This window comes from Papaver somniferum, chromosome 8 (assembly GCF_003573695.1).
Source record: "Papaver somniferum cultivar HN1 chromosome 8, ASM357369v1, whole genome shotgun sequence".
NCBI classification, from domain to species: domain Eukaryota; kingdom Viridiplantae; phylum Streptophyta; class Magnoliopsida; order Ranunculales; family Papaveraceae; genus Papaver; species Papaver somniferum.
The window spans coordinates 129,432,174-129,443,472 of NC_039365.1; positions in this window are offsets into that span (position 1 = coordinate 129,432,174).

Below are 11,299 nucleotides of genomic sequence, written 5' to 3' on the forward strand. Positions count from 1 at the left end.
TTTTTTTTCTTTTTTTTTTTTTTTTGATGTGATGATCTGCAGTCAAACAAAAAGTATTTTTCCTTTTTATATTATATTTTAATTAGAAATAACATGTGTTGTTACCGAAATATGAGACTAACGTAGAGTTCTAGTAAATATCTAACAAAAACATATAGAAAAAGAGTGATTGAACATGTATTTAAATAACAATCATATTTAATTAGGTTTCAAAATTTTGTTACGATATATTTCACATGTAAGAACTTATGAATTTGAAAGTTTAATATAAATAATTTTTAAAGTTGGTTTAAAGTGCAGTTGATTTAAGAGTAATTATTGAAATTAAATATTACTAGTCAAATTACTTTATCGTGTTATATTATTTTATTTTTGATGACCAAAACCAAAACAACATAATCTCGAAGAAACTTGGATTAATATTCCACACAGTATCTTTAAGATTGTATCATCAATCTGTTTAACAACCCTTTGCATTTTAATACCAATTCATTTTACTAAAAAAATGTAATAGTTGTTATCTAGTTTATTTGATAAAGGATTCTCACGTGTTATTAATTTTATCTTGAAAAATAACTTTCTGATCCACCTCTAGTTTCTTCCTACAAACATACAAAATGAGGGAGGGAGAAACATGATTAATACAAAAACTCCTACCAAGCAGTTCTACTTGATTGACAAAGCTTGACTGATAAATTGTATTTATAACCTTAAAAGGCATAAAGAATACTCTTAAAAGAAATTCGTATTGCATTTATTATTTTTAAATGAGTAAATCCAATCAATTTAAATTCATAAAAAAATAGGTTGCAACTTTTATATCCGTCGGATGTCTTATCGGGATGAGACTGGATGGTCGGATGCAATGTTTGTTTTTCAAAATGTTGTTCATCCGTCCAAGCTCAAAAACCCTTTCTGTTTTGTATTATAGATAATTTTAATTTCGAAGGATAGATGGTGTATCGCTTTGGTTTTATTTTCTATAAAGGGCACATGGTCTGACGTATAGGGAAGACTTTTGACCACTCTTTCAATTTAACAAACGATCGATGGAGTTTGGGGTGAACATGGGCTATCCTTTACATGTGTTAACATCAAATTTGATTAAGTTTTCATTATGATTGATGAGATCAATTTCATAGTGCTCTTGCACATACCAATAGCACATGATAATCTAAAGGCCATAAAAAAACACTAAGTTACTCTTACCCTAATATTTTTTGTCAGTAGTACTAGTTCTTAAACCTAACTCTAATTTATCATGTCCCATATTTATTCAGACTCCATATACTAAAATCTTACCTTGAACGAATTGTCTTCAAACCAAATATTGATGATTATTTCATTTGACTAAAACTTAAAAAATTACAACACTATCAGATGATTCAACAACAAAAATTGGTTGTTCAAGGGGAGTAAAGGCTTGAAGGAGCAAAGTCCTGGAATTGGGAAGACAAGAGTTTTATTTCATAATCATTGAAAAAATAAAATAAAATCATAAGAGGCAAGCATGTACAACTAACCGGGACGATAAACAAAGAAGTCACAGTGTTCAAGAACATTTTGTTTTCTCGAATTTTGTTTCTCATCTCTTTAATTAAGATGGGGACTTTCTTCAACTTCAATTAATTCTTCGTTAACATGAGGCCTCACGAAGCGCTCATATTACGATAAGGGTTGAAAAATTAATTAGAATACAATCATCATATTTCTACAAAAAAATATGGAAATCACTTAATGTGAGGATTTTGGGAGTATTTTGCGCTTATCACCAGGGAGAGGTTTCAATATCAGACGACTAGATACCACTTGTGGAGTAGGAGATCCATGTGCTGGTGGATGGGTCATCCGTACGAAGTTTTGAAAACGCTTATGCTGCTTTCTCCAAAAGGTTTTATAACCTGAAGTGACAAACGTCATTCGGTATGCATATGGACACAAGCAACTACTTCCTTTCAAATGAGTGAGATCTAAACGAGACATTATCTCTTGCATATGTGGTTTCTCGGTTCGACAAGAAGCGGCACAATGATTAAAGCTCATTTAGCGAGATGCCTACCGATATTATACTTGTTATAGCACTGCTCGTTCGAACTCGCAAGTGTTGTTATTTTAAGCTTGTTTGTCAAGTTTAGTTGATCAAAATTATATACTTGATTTCTAGTCTACTTATAGCTGTGTCTCGGATTAGGATATAAGTGTGTACTTGAGCTTTAGACTTCACGACGTTCACCAATTGAAGAAAAAGATCTACTGAAGAGATTGGAAGAACTTCATCAACAAAAGGTATGTGGAGACTAAAACTTATCTATCACTAAGAAATTTATTCTATTTTATCTTCTAAAGAGACTAAGTCGTATATCTATATAGACTTTTACATTATACACATTTGAAATTTCGAGCCGAGTTTATCTCGTTTATATATTTCTCGAAATACATGTTGGAAGCTTTTAGATGTAGCTAGTGTTCATTATTTACTTAACGAGTTTAGTTGGATACAATTTATTTGTTGGAAACTAAATATTAATTCAAGATGATCATGTGAAAATTACCTTGAACATCTTACATGATTTGTGAGAGACAATCATTTGATGTTAACTTGGGGAAGTTTCGTATTGATCGATTAATCACTTGAAAATTACTTGAAGCTAGTGGTATGTGTAAGATTACCATTGTTGTCTTCTAAGGATGTTTCAATGATTAAATGAGAGTTTAGAACGACTACCAATGCCTGGATAAAACATAGCATGTATACTTTGTATGTGCACTGTGTAGCTCTAGTTCAGGTCCAGAACTCTTGTTTGCGAACTATGTTTGCGAACGGATTTACCTGTGAAAAAGTCCAGAGCTGTTGTTCGCGTACTCAGTTTGCGAACGGATAGACAAGGCTAAGTCCGGAACTATTATTCGTGTACTCTGTTTGCGAACACAGTGGTAAGGTTCTAAAATCGGTAAGTATGGAATACATACTCATGAACTCATGTTCGTTTGCGAACTAAAGTCCCTGTAACTTTAATGAAATAAGGTATGTGAACTTGTTTTACAAATCGTGGCATTATGTTCATAAATTGGTTCTTGCATAAGTACTTTGTACAATTACAAACCAAACCGATTTTGTTTCAAATGGTTCATATATTTGAACAAATCTATTGAAATACATTTAGATTGATTATCTATCATGATTGATTGATCATCATATTTGATCTAGAAGTGTTAGATTAATGTGACTAAGTTATAAGTATTCATGTAGCTAACTTCAGTTAACTGTTATTGAGCCAACAAGGTATACACGTTTGGGTACGGTTCATCCATATCCAAATATGGGTATATTGCATTTGTGTGTATCAAGCTAATATCATCTAACGGCGGAGATTGATTGCTTAATTTCTAAGCAGACTTAGCTTGAATCGTAAATCATGAGTTCATCTAACGGTGAATATCAATAGCTTTATTACTAAGCTATCTTAGCTTTGGTTGTAAGCAACCCTGATTTGAAAGGCTATATAAGGGAGAACTCTAGCATCTGGGAAACCTAATCCTGACACTCTCATGTGTCCTAGTTGCAAACTAGAGTCGATTCTCCTTAAACCTAGGTTTTCCAAAACCATTATTAGGTTAACAACTTTAAGACTTCATTTGGGATTCGTGAAGCCAGATCCAACTATTTTCTCTGTAGTTGTGTATTCTGATCTTACTTGTTCTATCATTTTGAATTTTATCTTCTCTAAGATTTACTCGAGAATTATCTCCGATAGGTAATATATAAAAAGTAAGCACAACAGTTCTTCGTATTAGACTCTTGTAATTCTGCAATAACTTCTTCTGTTAATCAGTTAGGTTATTGTGAGGTGACTAATATTTCTAGGCTGCTCTTCGAGAGTATAAGACAAGATTATTAGTTGAGTTTCCTGTTCACCTTGATTTATCTAAAGATGGAAACAAAACCATAATATAAACATATCTGTGGGAGACAGATTTATGTATAAGTCTTCGACTTTGGGTCGTAACAAATCTTAGTTGTGGGTGAGATCAGCTAAGGGAATCAAGTGCACATAGTCCTGCTAGGATTCAAGAGGCGTAAGGAATGTGACTGTACCTTAATCGGTGTGAGACTTGGTTAGGGATCAACTACATTCCAGTCTAAAGTTAACTTGTAGTAGGCTAGAGTCTGTAGCGGCTTAATATAGTGTGGCGTTCAAATCTGTACTAGGTCCCGAGGTTTTTCTATATTTGCAGTTTCCTCGTTAACAAAATTTCTGGTGCATGTGTTATTTCTTTTCCGCATTATATTTGTTTATATAATTGAAATATCACAGGTTGTGTGTAGTTCAATCACAATTGATAAATCCGAACTTGTTTGTTGGATAGAACTTGATTAGCTCTCGGATATTGGTCTTTGGTACCGTCCGATTTATTCTCATATCAATCAGTCTCACGAATTTCTATCTAGTTGATTTACTTATTGTATTGAGAAAGAGATAAAGATCTTTGATATCTTTATTGATTGAGTCTCACTTTTAAGTTGGTGCTCTCGGAATTATATTGGAGTTTAGTCCATGCAGATTGTCGAACGAAATATTGTGTGTGTTTGTAATACACCCGCGTTTTCAATACTCATCTACTATGTATGTTCTTTGCATCACGGATAACATATGTGGAAGGCGACTTAAGGTAAAAGTGATCTCACCATCACTAAGGTATGTACCAGACTGTTACATAACACCAGGTTCTGTAGCAAAAGAGGTCAATTGAGCAATATATGGAGGAATTGTCGCCCATGGACGGAAACCAATTTCACATTTCTATAGATGCAAAATGCTTATAAAAACTTGAACTAACAAAGTCAGGAAACCAGGGGAAGTAACCGAACTTCCACTGGAATCGCAAAAATACTTACGAAAGTAGATTGACAAAGTCAGCAGAAAAACTGAAGTGATCAAACACTCACTAAAAATAAAAGAAGCTTACAAAGCTCTAAATTGACAAAGTCAAGAAACCTGATGAAGTATTAACACTGACCACAATCTCTCTAAGATCTTTATTCTCGAATGTTGGTCCTTATGGCGCATCCGGTCATAGTCGTATGGTTAAAGGAAGCCAAAGACATTTCTATGATAATAGACGTGTGGAAGACTATATCCTGGTAGAGAGCATGTCAAACATTAGGACCAACTACTAAGCTCCAGACCAGTATCTGACCGACACATAATAGCATCATGTCCAGATAGCTTCGGAAATAAGAACCAGTTATCTTTGTTATAATAGTGAAGCCCACATCACTAGAAAATAAGGTAAGCAACTCATAAGACCCACCATCTTAGCGGTGATAAGAGAAATAAAAGATACGCGGAGAATAGACGACCTCGAAAAGAGAGCTCGAGAAAGAATGAAAATGAGATGCAAAGCAGCCAGAGCTGGCAAAGCTGATCAAGCCAATTATGCCAAAAAAAAAAGAGATGCAAGACATCCGAAATAGAAAAAGCTAATCCAAGCCAATTACGCATTCTAAATAAAAACATAAACAAATCGCAAACAACCGACGCTTGCAAAGCTGATCAAGCCAATTGTGTTAGACGATAAATGAGCTGTAAGACATCCAGAGAGGGCAAAGCTAATATAAGCCAATTAAGCCTCCTAAATAAAAATATAAACGAGCTGCACTAAGAGACAAAGCTGCAGAATTAATTGAGCCACAAAAAAATATGGTTGAACAACTACGCGATCTGAGAATATCTAAAACCGAAAAAAAGGTCAAAAATATATAAGCCTTAAAAAAATCAAGAGATAAGAACTAAAAATCCCGACCTGGATGAGACATGTCGAGAACGAAACTCAAAGTAATGAGAGTAAAATAGAACATGGTCAAACATCGTAGACTGATAGATTGAAACGACCCCAACAAGGGTTAGTAAATGAAATTTGAGGTCAAAGGACCACAAAGCTAAACAACGTAGATTGGAAGGTGTTGATAGTGGTTTTTAGCTTAGGGTTAAAATCGTAAAACCTCACATCTGACATGACGTCACTATGACCATTAACACATTTATTGAATCGATCAGCATGCCTATGTAAGAATTACCAGGGTACCCTTTTTTTTATGTGTCATGTTCCACGGCAGAACACTTAACATTGACCGACATCATCTATGCCAAGCCCTAATTTTAATGCTACCGCGCCAAGGCATGCCAACCATGCCAGCCGCACCACTGTGCCAATGGAAAACCATGCCAGCCACATCTCCGCTCCAAGGCATGCCAACCATGCCAGCCGCACCACCGTGCCAATAGCAAACCATGCCAGCCACATCTCTACGCAAAGGCATGCCAACCATGCCAGCCGCACCACTGTGCCAATGTCAAACCATGCCAGCCACATCTCCACGCCAAGGCATGCCAGCCACATCTCCGCGCCAAGGCATGCCAACCATGCCATCCGCATCACTGTGCCAATGGCAAACCATGCCAGCCACGTCTACCGCGCCAAGGCATGCCAACCATGCTAGCCGCACCATGCGCCAATGGCGTGCCAAACCCTTGGCCCCACCATGCCAATCCAACCACACCTTTCCTTGGCCCCAACCATGCTAGACGCACCATGCGCCAATGGCATGCCAAACCCTTGGCCCCACCATGCCAAGCCAACCGCGCCTTGCCTTGGCCCCAACCATACTAGCCGCACCATGCGCCAATGGCATGCCAAACCCTTGGCCCCGCCATTCCAAGCTAACCGCACCTTGATTTGGCCCCACAGTGCCAAGCCGTCCGTACCAAACCCTTGGCCCCATTATGCCAAGCCATCCGCGCAATTGGCCTTGGACCCACCATGCGGCTACCAAAACGAAGGCGTGCGGCGATCAACGACCACCCTTCCATCCTAGATGCAAATCCTAACCGTCCAAGGTCGCCAAACAACGCACGGTAACCTTTGGCCCAAAACCCTAGTTTTGGCCACGCCAAAACATGCCATGCCTCATGTGCCAATGACATGCCAACCATCTTGTCGCGCCATACCATGCCGGCCTTCCCTATGCGGCTACCAAAACGAAGGCGTGCGACGATCAAAGGCCACCCTTCAATCCTAGATGCAAATCCTAGTCGTCCAAGGTCGCCAGACAACGCATGGTAACCTTTGTCCCAAAACCCTAGTTTTGGCCACGCCAAACCGCGCCAAGGCATGCCAACCACCTTGCTGCGCCATACCATGCCGGCCTTCCCTATGCGGCTACCAAAACGAAGACGTGCGACGATCAACGGTCACCCTTCAATCCTAGATGCAAATCCTAGCCGTCCAAGGTTGCCAGACAATGCATGGTAACCTTTGGCACAAAACCCTATCTTTGGCCACGCCAAACCGCGCCAAGGCATGCCATGCCACATGTGCCAATGGCATGCCAACCACCTTGCCGCGCCATACCATGCCGGCCTTCCCTATGCGGCTACCAAAACGAAAGCGTGCGACGATCAACGGTCACCCTTCAATCCTATATGCAAATCCTAGCCGTCCAAGGTCGCTAGACAACACATGGTAACCTTTGGCCCAAAACCCTAGTTTCGGCCATGCCAAACCGCGCCAAGACATGCCATGCCACATGTGCCAATGGCATGCCAACCACCTTGTCGTGCCATACCATGCCGGCCTTCCCTATGCGGATACGAAAGCGAAGGCGTGCGACGATCAACGACCACCCTTCAATCCTAGATGCAAATACTAGCCGTCCAAGGTCGCCAGACAACGCATGGTAACCTTTGGCCCAAAACCCTAGTTTTGGCCACGCCAAACCGCGCCAAGGCATGTCATGCCACATGTGCCAATGGCATGCCAACCACCTTGCCGCGCCATACAATGCCGGCTTCCCTTTGCGGCTACCAAAACGAAGGCTTGCAACAATCAACGACCACTTTTTCATCTAAGGTGTAGATCTTAGCCGTCCAAGGTTACCAGCTAACGCATGGCAACCTTTGGCCCTAACTTTTGATCGCGCTTAAACTAGGCCATATCAAAGCCATACTGATCATGCTTTCATGCCACTGGATACCAAACGAAGGGTTGCAATAATCAATGGATACCTTTCCTCTTAAGATACAAAATCTCGACCGCCAAAGGTCACCACCGAGCCGGAAAGTCTCCCAAGCTCAACTTGCCAGACAACAACAACGTGCTACATGTTTTCCACGAAAACACTCGAGACATCAATGGTGTCTCTCTAAAAGAGTCACATAAATTATAACCGCAAGTGCACGGTGTCGAAAGTGGCAAATGTGCAAGTACGGGTCGATCCACAGAGACTTGGGGGAACAATTGTTGTTTTCTTTCTTTCCTAACTATCTCTAACTGCTAACAGAGCATGAATGGACTGAAATGAGATCTTTGAGAAGTGAACAAAATCAGCACTAACAGTTATAGCAAAAGTGAAAACATGAAAATTAAAATTTGAAAACAGGACATGAAAGAAAATTAACAAGAACAGGACATGGAAGATGTGAATGTGGATGGGAATGAAGTGTATGGAGATGGATGAGAATTCTCTTTCACCTAGCTAGTTAGCCTAGGATAAATCCTTGTCATGTGGCTAGTTAACTACCTAAAATCCTTAGATTAACCCCTAGCATTGCCTATCTGATTAAAGCATAAACAATCACAGGTCATTTAGGTTCCTAGGTTTCTAACTAATATGGTTTGTTCATCCCTTAGATTATTACTAACTCCTAGCATTAATGGTCTGTTTAAAGCACCACTAATCACAAGCCAGTGAACCCTTGGAATGTCACTAACCTAAGTGTTTTGAGCTCAACAGGGTCTAACCCAAATGGCTAACCAACATGGTTCAATGGTCTTCTCTAAGATTTAAACAAGAAATTAAACTAACTAACATGTGAGAAACAAAAATTGAAAGATGGAATTAAACAGCAAAGAACAAATATGAACAGAAATTGAAGAACCCTAAATTGCTTTGAAATGGAAACATGAAATTGAAATTAACCCAATTAGGGGGTATCTCGGATGACCCAAGAACCCTTTAAACATTCTACATCAGTTTCTATTTATAGCTTACATCAAATCCCTAATTTCTAAACCCTAAAATTTGGGGATTTTCAATTTCTCTCACCCATTTGCGAATTCAGCTCGACCCATGCTTTATCTTCTCTTCCTCCTGCTCCTGCTACGTTTCTAGCTTGATTTGTGTCATCAACTGCATACTCTAGGTTTCAGAGAGGAAGAGTGTGAGATTGATGGAACAACTCGGCTAGGAGGATAGGGGGCTAGGTGGTAATGATGGTTTGGGGTATGGTGAGATAGGATGGTTGTGGAAGAGCAGTTGGGAGAGCAGGTGGAGGAGCAGGTGGTGGAGATGGTGGTGGTATGGCGTCTATAGAGGAATGGAGAAGATGGAGTCGATGGTTTTGGGAAGAAAGGTGCGTTTGGTTGGGTTAATAGATTTGGGTTCTTGGGTGTTGATCGGGTTTAGCAATTGTTGATGCACAGCGAGGATGAAACGTTGGATGCGAAGATGATGGATCGATCTAACGGCGAGATGGAAGGAAGCGGGGAGCGACCGTTGGATGCCCGATACAAAGAAACTGACGGCTCAAGATGGAGTTAGGTGCTGTAGTGTTAGACAGAAGCTTCAGACTTTGATGTACTGGCGATGCTGCGACCGTAGGATTCTGAGATGATCCAATCTGACGGCTAGAAAGGGAAACGGGTATGGATATAGGAAATGGATTTGGATGAGGGTTTTGGGACTTGGGTATGCCAAGCCCATATATTCTTTAAGAACAATTCTTCCTCTTCAAGCCCACTTCTAGCCTTTTGGTCTTGTGCACAACATTCTTCGCGGCTTCCTTGTGTGATTCCTCTTGGCTTCCACCACTTTTCTGCTCTTTTTGCTCCGTAATTCATCCAAGCTTTATTTAGTACCTAAAAATACAAAATTAATTAATAAAAATATTTATTCTTGAAAACAATGAAAATACAGAATATGGGATAAAATGTAGAATTAATGCACAAAAGATGAGTTAAATGCCAAGAAAAATATATAGAAATATGCACTTTTTAGCACTCATCAATCAACGCATGTCACAAACTGGGGGATGCTCATTGGGTATTGGTTTGGCGGTTTACAGCGTGCGGCGTACACTATGCCCGTTATAAGAAAGTGTCATAAGGATGAGGCGGTTAGTAAATACAGGGAGTAATGGTGAAACGCTTTCTTTTATGGAACATCAATTCCAAGCATTACCGGTTACCACCTCCTGCCATTTACTCACCCATTTTCATTTCTTAATGAGACCAGAGTACGTTTCACTTCGACTTGTATAAATAGGCATTACCTATTTTCACCGAACAACAAGTTCTGGTCAGGAGCATACAACACTCAGAAAACGTTTGCTAGCTTTCCCATCTGTTAATTTCCCACTTTCTGATACAAGTCACAAAACAACTACTCTTCCAGAATCAACTATTCTGGTCTCAACACTCTCTTCGCTTCCCTCCCCAAAACTAACCCTTCTCCTCCACTTTGTGACCGAAGCAAGTCTGGAATGGACATTTCTTGGTTTAGGCCGGACTTTTACAGATTGATCTCTTGAATCTAAAGTACTCCCTTGCAGTACATTGTTTAGGGTTTAGATTTGTTTCTCACCCACATCACACGAAATTACCGAAACCAGCCGAAACTATTTTCACCCTCAAACAATTGGCGACCACAGTGGGAGATTGGTCTTTCGGTTACAATGTCAATTTTCAATCCTCAATCTTATATTTCGACCTAGACGTCAGGACGGTAGAGGCAAACGATCCGCTCAGGTATCGACGACTCAGCTACCAGATGGCCCTATACGATCCGCTCAGGGATCGACGACTCAGTTACCAGACGACCCGATTACCAGTCATGACACGACAAGGGGCGACTGGGGACTTTCCAGAGGTTAAAAGCAAACGATCCGCCCAGGTATTGACGACTTGATTGTCAAGTGACTCAGGGACGACTGGGGACTTTCCACGATTGCGGTGCTTCTCACAAAACTCGGACTTGCACCTGACTCATTTTTCGTTAGAAGATCCAAAAAACCGAGTTAGTCTTGCCTAGACAAAATACATGGTTTACTATTTCAAGTTTTCACGGGAATGATAAAACCGATAACCATGTTATGTTTCATCCCATGTCATCTACCGACACACAACATTCACGGTTCCATATCTTCCCTGGGATGTTTGTGTCACTTACAATCATAACCAAAAACGGCATCATCCTAAAACAGTTCATCCCGAATAATAATCCAAAACCCTCATAGGTAAC